The sequence below is a fragment of the Mus pahari genome, chromosome 3 (genome assembly GCF_900095145.1).
Source record: "Mus pahari chromosome 3, PAHARI_EIJ_v1.1, whole genome shotgun sequence".
Taxonomy (NCBI): Eukaryota; Metazoa; Chordata; class Mammalia; order Rodentia; family Muridae; genus Mus; species Mus pahari.
Genome location: NC_034592.1, coordinates 87,575,112 through 87,584,183, shown reverse-complemented (window position 1 = coordinate 87,584,183; position 9,072 = coordinate 87,575,112). Strand labels below are relative to the sequence as shown.

The 9,072-nt window shown below is 44.0% G+C and overlaps 1 protein-coding gene across 1 annotated transcript in view; it reads left to right on the top strand.

The window, feature by feature from the left end:
- Window positions 1-9,072, top strand: part of Cat (catalase) — a 36,010-nt gene that overhangs the window by 2,440 nt on the left and 24,498 nt on the right. The gene's annotated exons all lie outside the window — the stretch shown is intronic.

Sequence of the window (9,072 nt, the reverse complement as noted above, 5' to 3'; positions counted from 1 at the left end):
ACACCAAGCCTTAGTACTGCTCTCGGGCGCACTCCCCTCCTCGGGTGAGGAAAGGCGCTGGATGCCAGGCGGACACCCCTCCTCGGTCGGGGAGGAAAGGTCCAAAATGCTTTCTTGTCCCGGTATCAGCAGTTAGAATTTTCCACACTCTGTAGACTTTGTTGCGAGATTAAACCACTGTTTGTTTATATTATTGCTGGGCACCTGGGTTATTCCCAAGTTTGGATTATTATGAATAAAGCTGATATGAAAACTCTTATTTTTAAAAAACATTTATTTATTTATTTTATGTATATGAGTACACCGTAGCTGTCCTCAGACTCACTGGAAGAGGGCGTCGGATGGTTGTGAGCCACCACACGGTTGCTGGGAATTGAACTCAGTACTTGATATGAGAACTCTTATACCAGCCATTTTTATGGACACCTGTGATTCCAGCCGTAAGGATGAGGCAGGGGGATCATCGGTTTGAAATCAGCCTGAGTTTCATGGCATGAATCCTGTCCTAATAGATAAGACAAAACCCCAAACTACTGGGATTGTAGAATTTCCTGGGTTATAGGGCCAGTGTCTGTTTTTAGGAGCAAACTGCACAGTCATCTTCCAGAGAGGTAACATTTTACATATCCACCAACAACGTGGAAGTTCTGGGTGCCTTGCTTCCTGGTTTTGCCAGACCTTTAGTCAGTCCTTACTCTCTGTGGTTTTAATTTGCTTTGCAGTAATGGACTGGAGATGCTGAGCATCCTCTCAGATGTCTGCTTAGTATCAGCTCCAGTGTAACCTGTTGGTGTCTCTTTCGTCCTTTGAAAACTTGCATCACTTGTCTTTTCACCATCGATTCATGGCCCTCGTTTTAAGTTCTGTCTTGTGCAGGCTAATTGCTATAGCCGTGGTGTTCAACATACAAAATAGCATAAACACATCAGAAATTTCTTCCTTTTTTGTATGGTTCAGAGTGGTTTGAGGTTGAAAGAAACAGGGATGTTTTATTCCCTTATAGTTACTGAGGGCCTCCGCTGAAGGAAGCTTCCGATTGGCTAGCACAAGGTTCTAACTTTGAAGCAGGAGCTGGAGCGATAGCTCAGTGGGTAAGAGCACTGGCTTCTTTGGCACAGGACCTGGGTGACCAGCACCCAGTGGTCTGTAACTCTAGTTACAGGGATCTGGCACTAGCTTCTGGCCTCTGTGGACACTGTACCCCCATAGTGCTTATACATGCATGCAGACAAGTAACACACATAAAAATAAATATTTATAAGCAAGTGACACCCCCCACTAAAGTACTTGAGGCATCAGTATTCAGCCACAGAAATGTTACATGTATGGAGAAGGGTATTTGGGAAGATTTGGGATCAGGTTCACTTCAGTTCTAGTTGCCTTAGCTGGATCTCTGTTATGGGCTAAGTATAGGGGAATCTGGGAACCGAGGTCTATCTCTGTGTTTAGGAAGTCACATTATTATGTTGTCTAAAATACAGATTTCATATTTCATGGAAAGCTATCCATGTATTCTCATGACTCAACAGACACAATCTCTTCTTAAAGACTTAGTTATATTGTTATGACATTATAATATCTTAAAAAAAAAAAACAACTTGTACTGGAGCTGTAAATGTAGGAAATGCCAGCATTCTGTTATCTCCTCTTCTAAGAACCAGATGCCCAGAGCCAAGTTGGATAGATCTTTCTTTGGCATCAGAACCAGAGTGTTGATCACCATGAGAGCAATTTACAAAATGGAGTCTTCTTGTGGGCAGATGTGCTGACAACTGAACTGGGAGCTTTGTGAATATTGATTATTGAGCACCGAATTCAGTGTCTTCATGGGCTTGACTTAGGCCCACCTAAAAATACCCTCTCTTCTCAAAAATATATTAAAGAGAAGATTCTGCAGGTATCCTCAGAAGTTTGCATGAAACTGAAATAGGAGTTTTGTCGCCTACTGCTCAGACCACATGGGCTCTTCCTTTGGGATTCCCAGGTTTAATAATAAGTCACCTCTGCTCACTGGAGAATCTGAACATGAGAGTCCTGACTCTTTTCTGTCCCCTTGTTATGGGTTCTTAGCCTGCATGTCTTGCCAGTGAGTTTTCTATAAGGGAATGTACGTTTCTGAGGTTAGCCCTGATAATGAGCATGCTGATTGCCCAGTGCCAATGTGAGGGACAGGAGAGGAATGGAGAGGGAGAAGCTGAATGAACCTGGATGAGCTCTCTTGTCTCATGCAAGCAGGAGGAGTGGAACTGCTAAGTCATGGTGTGTCAGCAGGAGAGACATGGCTGAGGGAGTCACATTTTTCTAAGTCTTTGTCTTAGCCAAGGTCTAGGCTATTCTGTGTTTTCTCTCCAGCTTAGAGAGCAGGGGATAATTCACAGTTATCATTTTGTTATTAGTTTCCATTTTTAAAAGTACCCCAATCCTGCAACTTCTAATAAAACAGCAAAGGAGTCTTTTTCATCTGTAGATGACCTGCCCTTCAGCTCTTCAGCCTTTCTCTCTAGATTCTCCCTCTGTTCTCTGCTTTTTGAAAACTGGTACTAGACCAGTCATAGTGCTAACAAAATTTTGATCTGGTTTCAAGAGAGAAAACACTTTTTTTGCGGTTTCTATTTTGTGCTCTTGATAAGTTTGTTCTTTATACAGGGTAATTCTAAACGTTTGTAATTATTGAAAACTAGCAGCCTTGTGTGTTTTGGTTATGAAGCAGTAAAAGTGAATACTTGAGATCTATTAGCAACTACTGTGACCTGTTTACTCACATACAAATAAGAGAGTATAGCCTTGCTCCACAAAACTCTCTCATGTGTGTAATTGAGGGACTTTATTCAGTCTGTCCTTGGAGCCCTGGCTTGGTGAGAGCATAACCTGACATTTATAATTTTTCTACAGAGAAAAAACTTTTTTCTTGGACCCAACAATGATCGGTTGGTTCCCTTGGAACCCCTTGCTGTTTCCTTCTGCCCTGGGTCCCTCTGATGTGCTTTGGCATCATGGGTCTGCAGTTCTTTGCTAGCTTGTAAGCCACTTTGGAGGTATGCCGTGACTCCATGTGGTCTTAGTGTAAGGCCTATGGATAGTATCAGAATCAAAATGGAGCGGCTTGTGTCAAACTTAGTAATGGCAACCAAAAATCCTAACGAAGCCCACAGATTGTGAAGGAGGGACCTCACACATATTTGCTCAGTAAGAGTCGCGGACAGGAGAGTTGGCTTAACCTCCTCAATCCATACACACACAAAAAACGCACTTCCACAGAAAATCTTTTGTACGAACATCTGTCTGACAAATGGATGTTCAACCGTGGACCATTGCTAGCCTTGTTTACTGATCCTGACAGCTGCAGAGTATTGTTTCACGGTGATTTATACAGCCACCCTCCCTTTTTCTTTTAAACAGTTTGTTCCCTTTGAAAACACTGAGGAGGCAATTATTCCATGTTGTGATTCTGTTATTCCAAAATAAATACAGTGTTCTTTCGAGTCTATGTTCATATTCAGATTAACAGGCCATAATGGCTGCAGATGGAGTAACAGCTATGATGCTGTGGTGATGGCTCAGTATACTGTTTTGTTCTAGCACTTTCCATTAATACCCTTCATAGACCATATAGATTCAGTGTTGGGCCAGAGCACGGATTCCCAGCATCCACATAAGTTCCAGGAGGAAGACAAGGCTCACCTGATTGAGCTGGCTAGCCAGACTAGTTGAATTGGTGAGCTCTGGACTCAAGTGAGAGACACTGCCTCCGTGAGTATTGTAGAGAGCCATGGAGGGATACACTCTGGCTTTCATACACACATACATGCAAATGGACCCACACTCATGAGAACTGACTACACACATGTAAGTCACACATGCACGCACACGCACGAAACACACATACACACACACTTAGCTTTATGTTTTCTACTCTTAGATTTCACTGTCCATATAATATATTGCTTAACATTTTCCATATTTTAATATCATATTTTGTTCCTTATGGAATACCCTTGGTGCTCCACAAGTGTAATTTAGGCAATGAGTATAGCAGAATGAAAACTCATTTTTGCCTCTTGAGTACACATTGACTTACTGGCCAAGGCAGCTTAACCAGGATGAGCCAGTTTACAGGATAGAACATCCTAGTGTGAAGTCTTAGCTGGGCTCCAGAAAGCATACTTATCTAGCTTTAATTTTGTTTTAAAAAGATTTATTTATTTTATGTATATGAGTATACTGTAGTTGTCTTCAGCTGCACCAGAAGAGGGCGTCAGATCTCATTACAGATGGTTGTGAGCCACCGTGTGGTTGCTGGGATTTGAACTCAGGACCTTTGGAAGAGCAGTCAGTGCTATTAACCACTGAGCCATCTCTCCAGCTCTAGCTTTAAATTTTTAAAAAATTTTAAAGATTATCATTATTATTATTATTTTGAGACTCCGTGGCTCACCTAGAACTCCTATAAAGTCTAGTTTGGCCTTGAACTCAGTCTTCCAGCCTCAACTTGAACGCTGTGCCACCATGGCTGGAAAAGCCCAGGTTCCCACCTTGAAGGTTATCAGAACATGTCCCAGTGTTGTGCATTTATCTCTTTATTTTGTTCTTGAGACCCCATCCCCAGGTGCAAGTGCTTGAAGATTATTGTTGATTTTTTTTTTTGAGACAGGGTCTCTTTATATAGCCCTGGCTGTCCTGAAACTTGCTATGTAGACCAGGTTGCCCTTGAACTCACAGAGCTCTGCCTGTGTCTGCCTCCTGAGTGCTGGGATTAAAGGTTTGTGCCACCACTCCCTGCCTGCTGCTATTTAAGAGAGGATACAAGAGACCGAATTCAGGTCAGGATTACTTGGCCGACGTGAAAGTTGAGTTTTACAATACTCCTTGGTGAGGACAAGCCTTCTGAGTAGGGAGCAGAGTTTCTAATCTGAACAGTACATGATTTATACTTAGATATATGGTCTGGAGTAAACATGTTAGCACAGGAAACTACAACGGAGCCTGGTGGGGGTTCACAGACACATAGCTGCACTACTGTTTCTCTGCCTTTATTTAACAACTCTCTCATATTCCTTTTATCGGACATTTTCCCCCCCTTAGAGTCTTCATTGAAACTCCTCTCCCACACCCCAAGCCCTACAAGAGGGAAGCTGTCAAACAGTTGGTGCTGGAGGAGAGGGCCAGCGTGCAGCTCCTCAGTGCTCGCCTTCAAGTTGCAATGATGGCGTTGTTTGTTTCTGCCTCACCTATGTCCCCTCCGTTTTTGGGATTTCGTTTCAAACCTAGAGTCATCTCAGCAGTAAATATTTCAGTGGGTATATCGGGGAAATAAGGAAGGACTCAGCAGTACCACTGTGCCAGATGCCCATCCTCCAAAAGAGCCAGTATCTAGCCAGTGTGATTGTCCCTCTGTGGTCTGCCCAAGACTGCCATCTCCAGAGAGATCTACATGCCGACTTTCAAAAGGTTCACACCACCAGACAGCAGAGTTTAAGCTGTGTCAGTGATGTATGTGTTTTGTGCTGACCACCTGCTGCCCTTCGGGAGGCTAAGAGGGCCTGTACTCCTGGCCCTCGATGGAAAACCTGGGTACCAAGCCTCTAAGGGCATCATTTCACGTGTGTGCTCATACCTGCTGTTGAAGAAGTGGATCTGGCCTGTGGGAGAGGGCCTTAGAAAGCTTGATTTCATTCAGACCTTACTCCATATGCCTCTTCTCTTGGCCAAATTTACTTTATGACCAGATAGCTGTGACTGTGGGTAATTGGGGGCATCCTAGGAGTCCTGGAAAGTCACAGAGCCCAGGTGTGTGTGAGAGCCCTGACCTGGACTGTTGGGCTCTCTCCAGCCTGTTCTCAGATCCGGGGGCCCGTGAGGTCTGCATATCCCATTATGTGACTGTCACTTAAGACTGTCTTCTTTACAGACAAGTTACTTCCACATTTTCTTTAAAATTTCGTTTTTTATAAAACATATTTTGGGACTGGAGAGATGGCTCAGTAACCAAGGCACTGACTGCTCTTCCAGAGGTTCTGAGTTCAATTCCCAGCAATCACATGGTGGCTCACAACCATCTGTAATGAGATCTGATGCCCTCTTCTGGTGTGTTTGAAGACAGCGACAGTGTACTCACATACATAACAGCCAACAGTGTATTCATACATATAAATAAATAAATCTTAAAAAAAAAAAAGCAACCATATTTTGGTCCTATTCTTACCTCTTCTCCAACTTGTCCCTGATCCACTCACCCGACTTCATATTGTTTCTTTCTCTTAAAAACAAAAGCAAAAACCATCACAAAGCAAAACCAAGAAAAAAGCCAAAAAAGTCAGACACAAACTTGAAATTGCAAACAGACACAAACAAAACAAAAAGCCCAGAGAACACCAACAGCCCATGGAGTTCATTTTGCGTTGGCGTCTCGTCTGCCCTGGGTTGCTGTTGATGTATTCGGTGCTACTCAGTTAAACACTAATTTCCCTCCTCCCAGCAGCTGGCTGGCAAGTGAAAACGGCCCCTTGACTGGAAGTGAGCATTATGCCCCTCCCGTCCCTGTGCTGAGAGGTTGTCTGGTTTGAGCTGTGCAGGTCTTGTGCCTGCTGTCCCAGTTCTGTGTGGCTCTGCCCTGTTTCTTCTGGAACTACTGTTGTCTTGGGATTACCCAGCATCCCCGGCTTTCACAGTCTTCCTTCTTCCTCTTCCGCACAGATCCTGAGCCTTGGGGGGGAGGGGTTTGATGGAGACATCCTCTTTAGCAGTGAGCATGCCAGAGTCTCACGCTGCATGTTTTCCAGTTGTGGGTCCCTGTGATCTGTTGCTAGAAACACCTTCTCTGAGGAAGTTTCAGCGATGTACTGATGTGGTCCCAGCCAAGTGTGGTGGCTGTGGGGTCCTTGGTAGAGAGCGGGTTTCCCGTTCCTTTTGCTTTGGTTTTCCATATTGAAAATAGGAAGAAGTTCTTTAAAGTATTATTTATTTGTTTGCTTGTTTACTTATTGATTTAATGTATTTATTTATATGTGTGTGAAAGTCAGAGGTCGTCTTTCAGGAGTCTCTCCTTCCACCCCTGGGTCCTAGGGGATGAACACAGTTGTCAGGCTTGGCAGCAAGTGTCTTTACCCACTGAGCTATTTGGTGCCTCGGAAGTAGTGTGGTTGTAGCAGGAAGTGTTTCAGGAGAGGCATGGCAGACAGCTAACTGTTGGCCAGATGTCAACGTGGTAAGAGCCACTACAAATGCTGCCTTCTCAGAGCTAGCTCTTAAAATTGTCCAGTAGCAGAAATAGGTCTTTTAAAAAGTTCATTATAAAGAATGTCTGCTTCTGGTGCTGGTGCAGTGGGTCACCAGGTAAAGGTCCTTGTCACCCAGCCTGGCAGCTGAGGTTGCTCCCTAGGATCCTCATGGTAGAAGGAGGAAACTGAATCCTGCAAGTTGTCCTCTGCCGTGTGTGTGTGTGTGTGTGTGTGTGTGTGTGTGTGTGTGTGTGTATACAAGTAGGAAAAGGACTTGGGTAATACCAGTTTTAAAGAATTAAAAAAAAAGTTTTTAAAGTGATGTTTTGCTAAGTTACAAATTATAGTAACAGCATTGTAACAACAGTTACAAGGTTGAGGACATCCTACTGGATATTCATCCTCTGTCCAGAGTTACCTAAGGGCCAGAGAGACAGCTTAGTGGGTAAAGCATTTGTCATGAGGACCAGGGTTAAGATCCTCAGCACCGATGTAAAAGCTGGGCAGGTAAGGCAACCATCTGTAATCACAGGCGGCAGAGATGGGCTCCCTGAGGCAAGCTGGCTAGCTACACTTGTTGATCAGTGAGATCTGGGTTCCACTGAGAGACCTGCCACAGTAAATAAAATGGAGACCAATCAGGGAAGATACTTAAAGCAACTTTGAGCTTTGCATGCTTACATGTGTGCACCTGACCCACATACATGCTCTTACACGTGGAACATGCATGCACAAAGGCGCTCACACCGCACACACACATACACACCACACACATACATACCACATACACACCCACACATACAACACACACATATACACACACCACACACATCACACACACACCATACACACACACACACGCACACATATACCCCCCCCACATGTTGTCCTCTGGACATGTGCATTACCTGTTATGTTGAATTCCTATCGTTGGTCTCCTGAGATTGTCGGGAAGCTTAAGTGAAATGACTCCTGTAGTCTGTTCTCCAGTCCCATCAACTCATTGCAGTTAGTAAATCTTTTTCGTGCGATGGGACTATGATCTTCACTACTGTTAGTGTCAAGGTTAGGGATCCGACCCAGAGCCTCACACACAGGAGAAAAGTGCTTGACTATTGGATAAGGCCTGCTTCTACTGTAGTGTTTTCATCTAAGACCATATACTGCTGATGGATCCCATGTTAGCCCTCTGTCCAATGCTGCCCTGAACATCCCCTGAAGTTGGGCAATCTTCTTTTTCAGTCTTTGCCCCTGGGCTCTTTTCTGAACTGCAGGCTCTTGAAGCCTTACTTGTCATGTTTGTTTTGGAGGCAGTTGTATGCCCTTGAGGCCACATGAGGAAATCTGTTAATGATTTAGGAAATTTGATTGAGTGGTAGAACACTCGTCTGAGGGTTTGTTTATGAGCTTTATAAATTCCAAGGTGATTTCCTCCAGTGTTCTTCCGTACAGAGAACATTAGTAATATAACCCATCTTATCAAAACCAATTATTTTTAGCCAAAAGAAAGGCATTTCTTTTGTTTGTTTTTAAATTGAGAAGAGATACCACACATAGCTTGAGAGAAATGAGTGTCTGTTCATACATAGCACTACGTCTGAATGTCCCTGTCATGGTGTCCTATGAAAGTTCCATTGCATGACAAATGTCAGCCCATGGGAAGCACCGGCTGGCGTCGATTCTTTGAAGACCAACTGTTTGCTGTTCGTTTTGATGTTGGGTATCAAACATATATGTTCTGTTTTGAGGGGTACCTATCTGGAATCTCACGTGTGGAATCCAGCGCCCATCTCTAGGAGCAGCTGAGCCCGGTAGCAGATTGTCCCGCGCTACCTTCCCGCCAGCAAGAAATGAC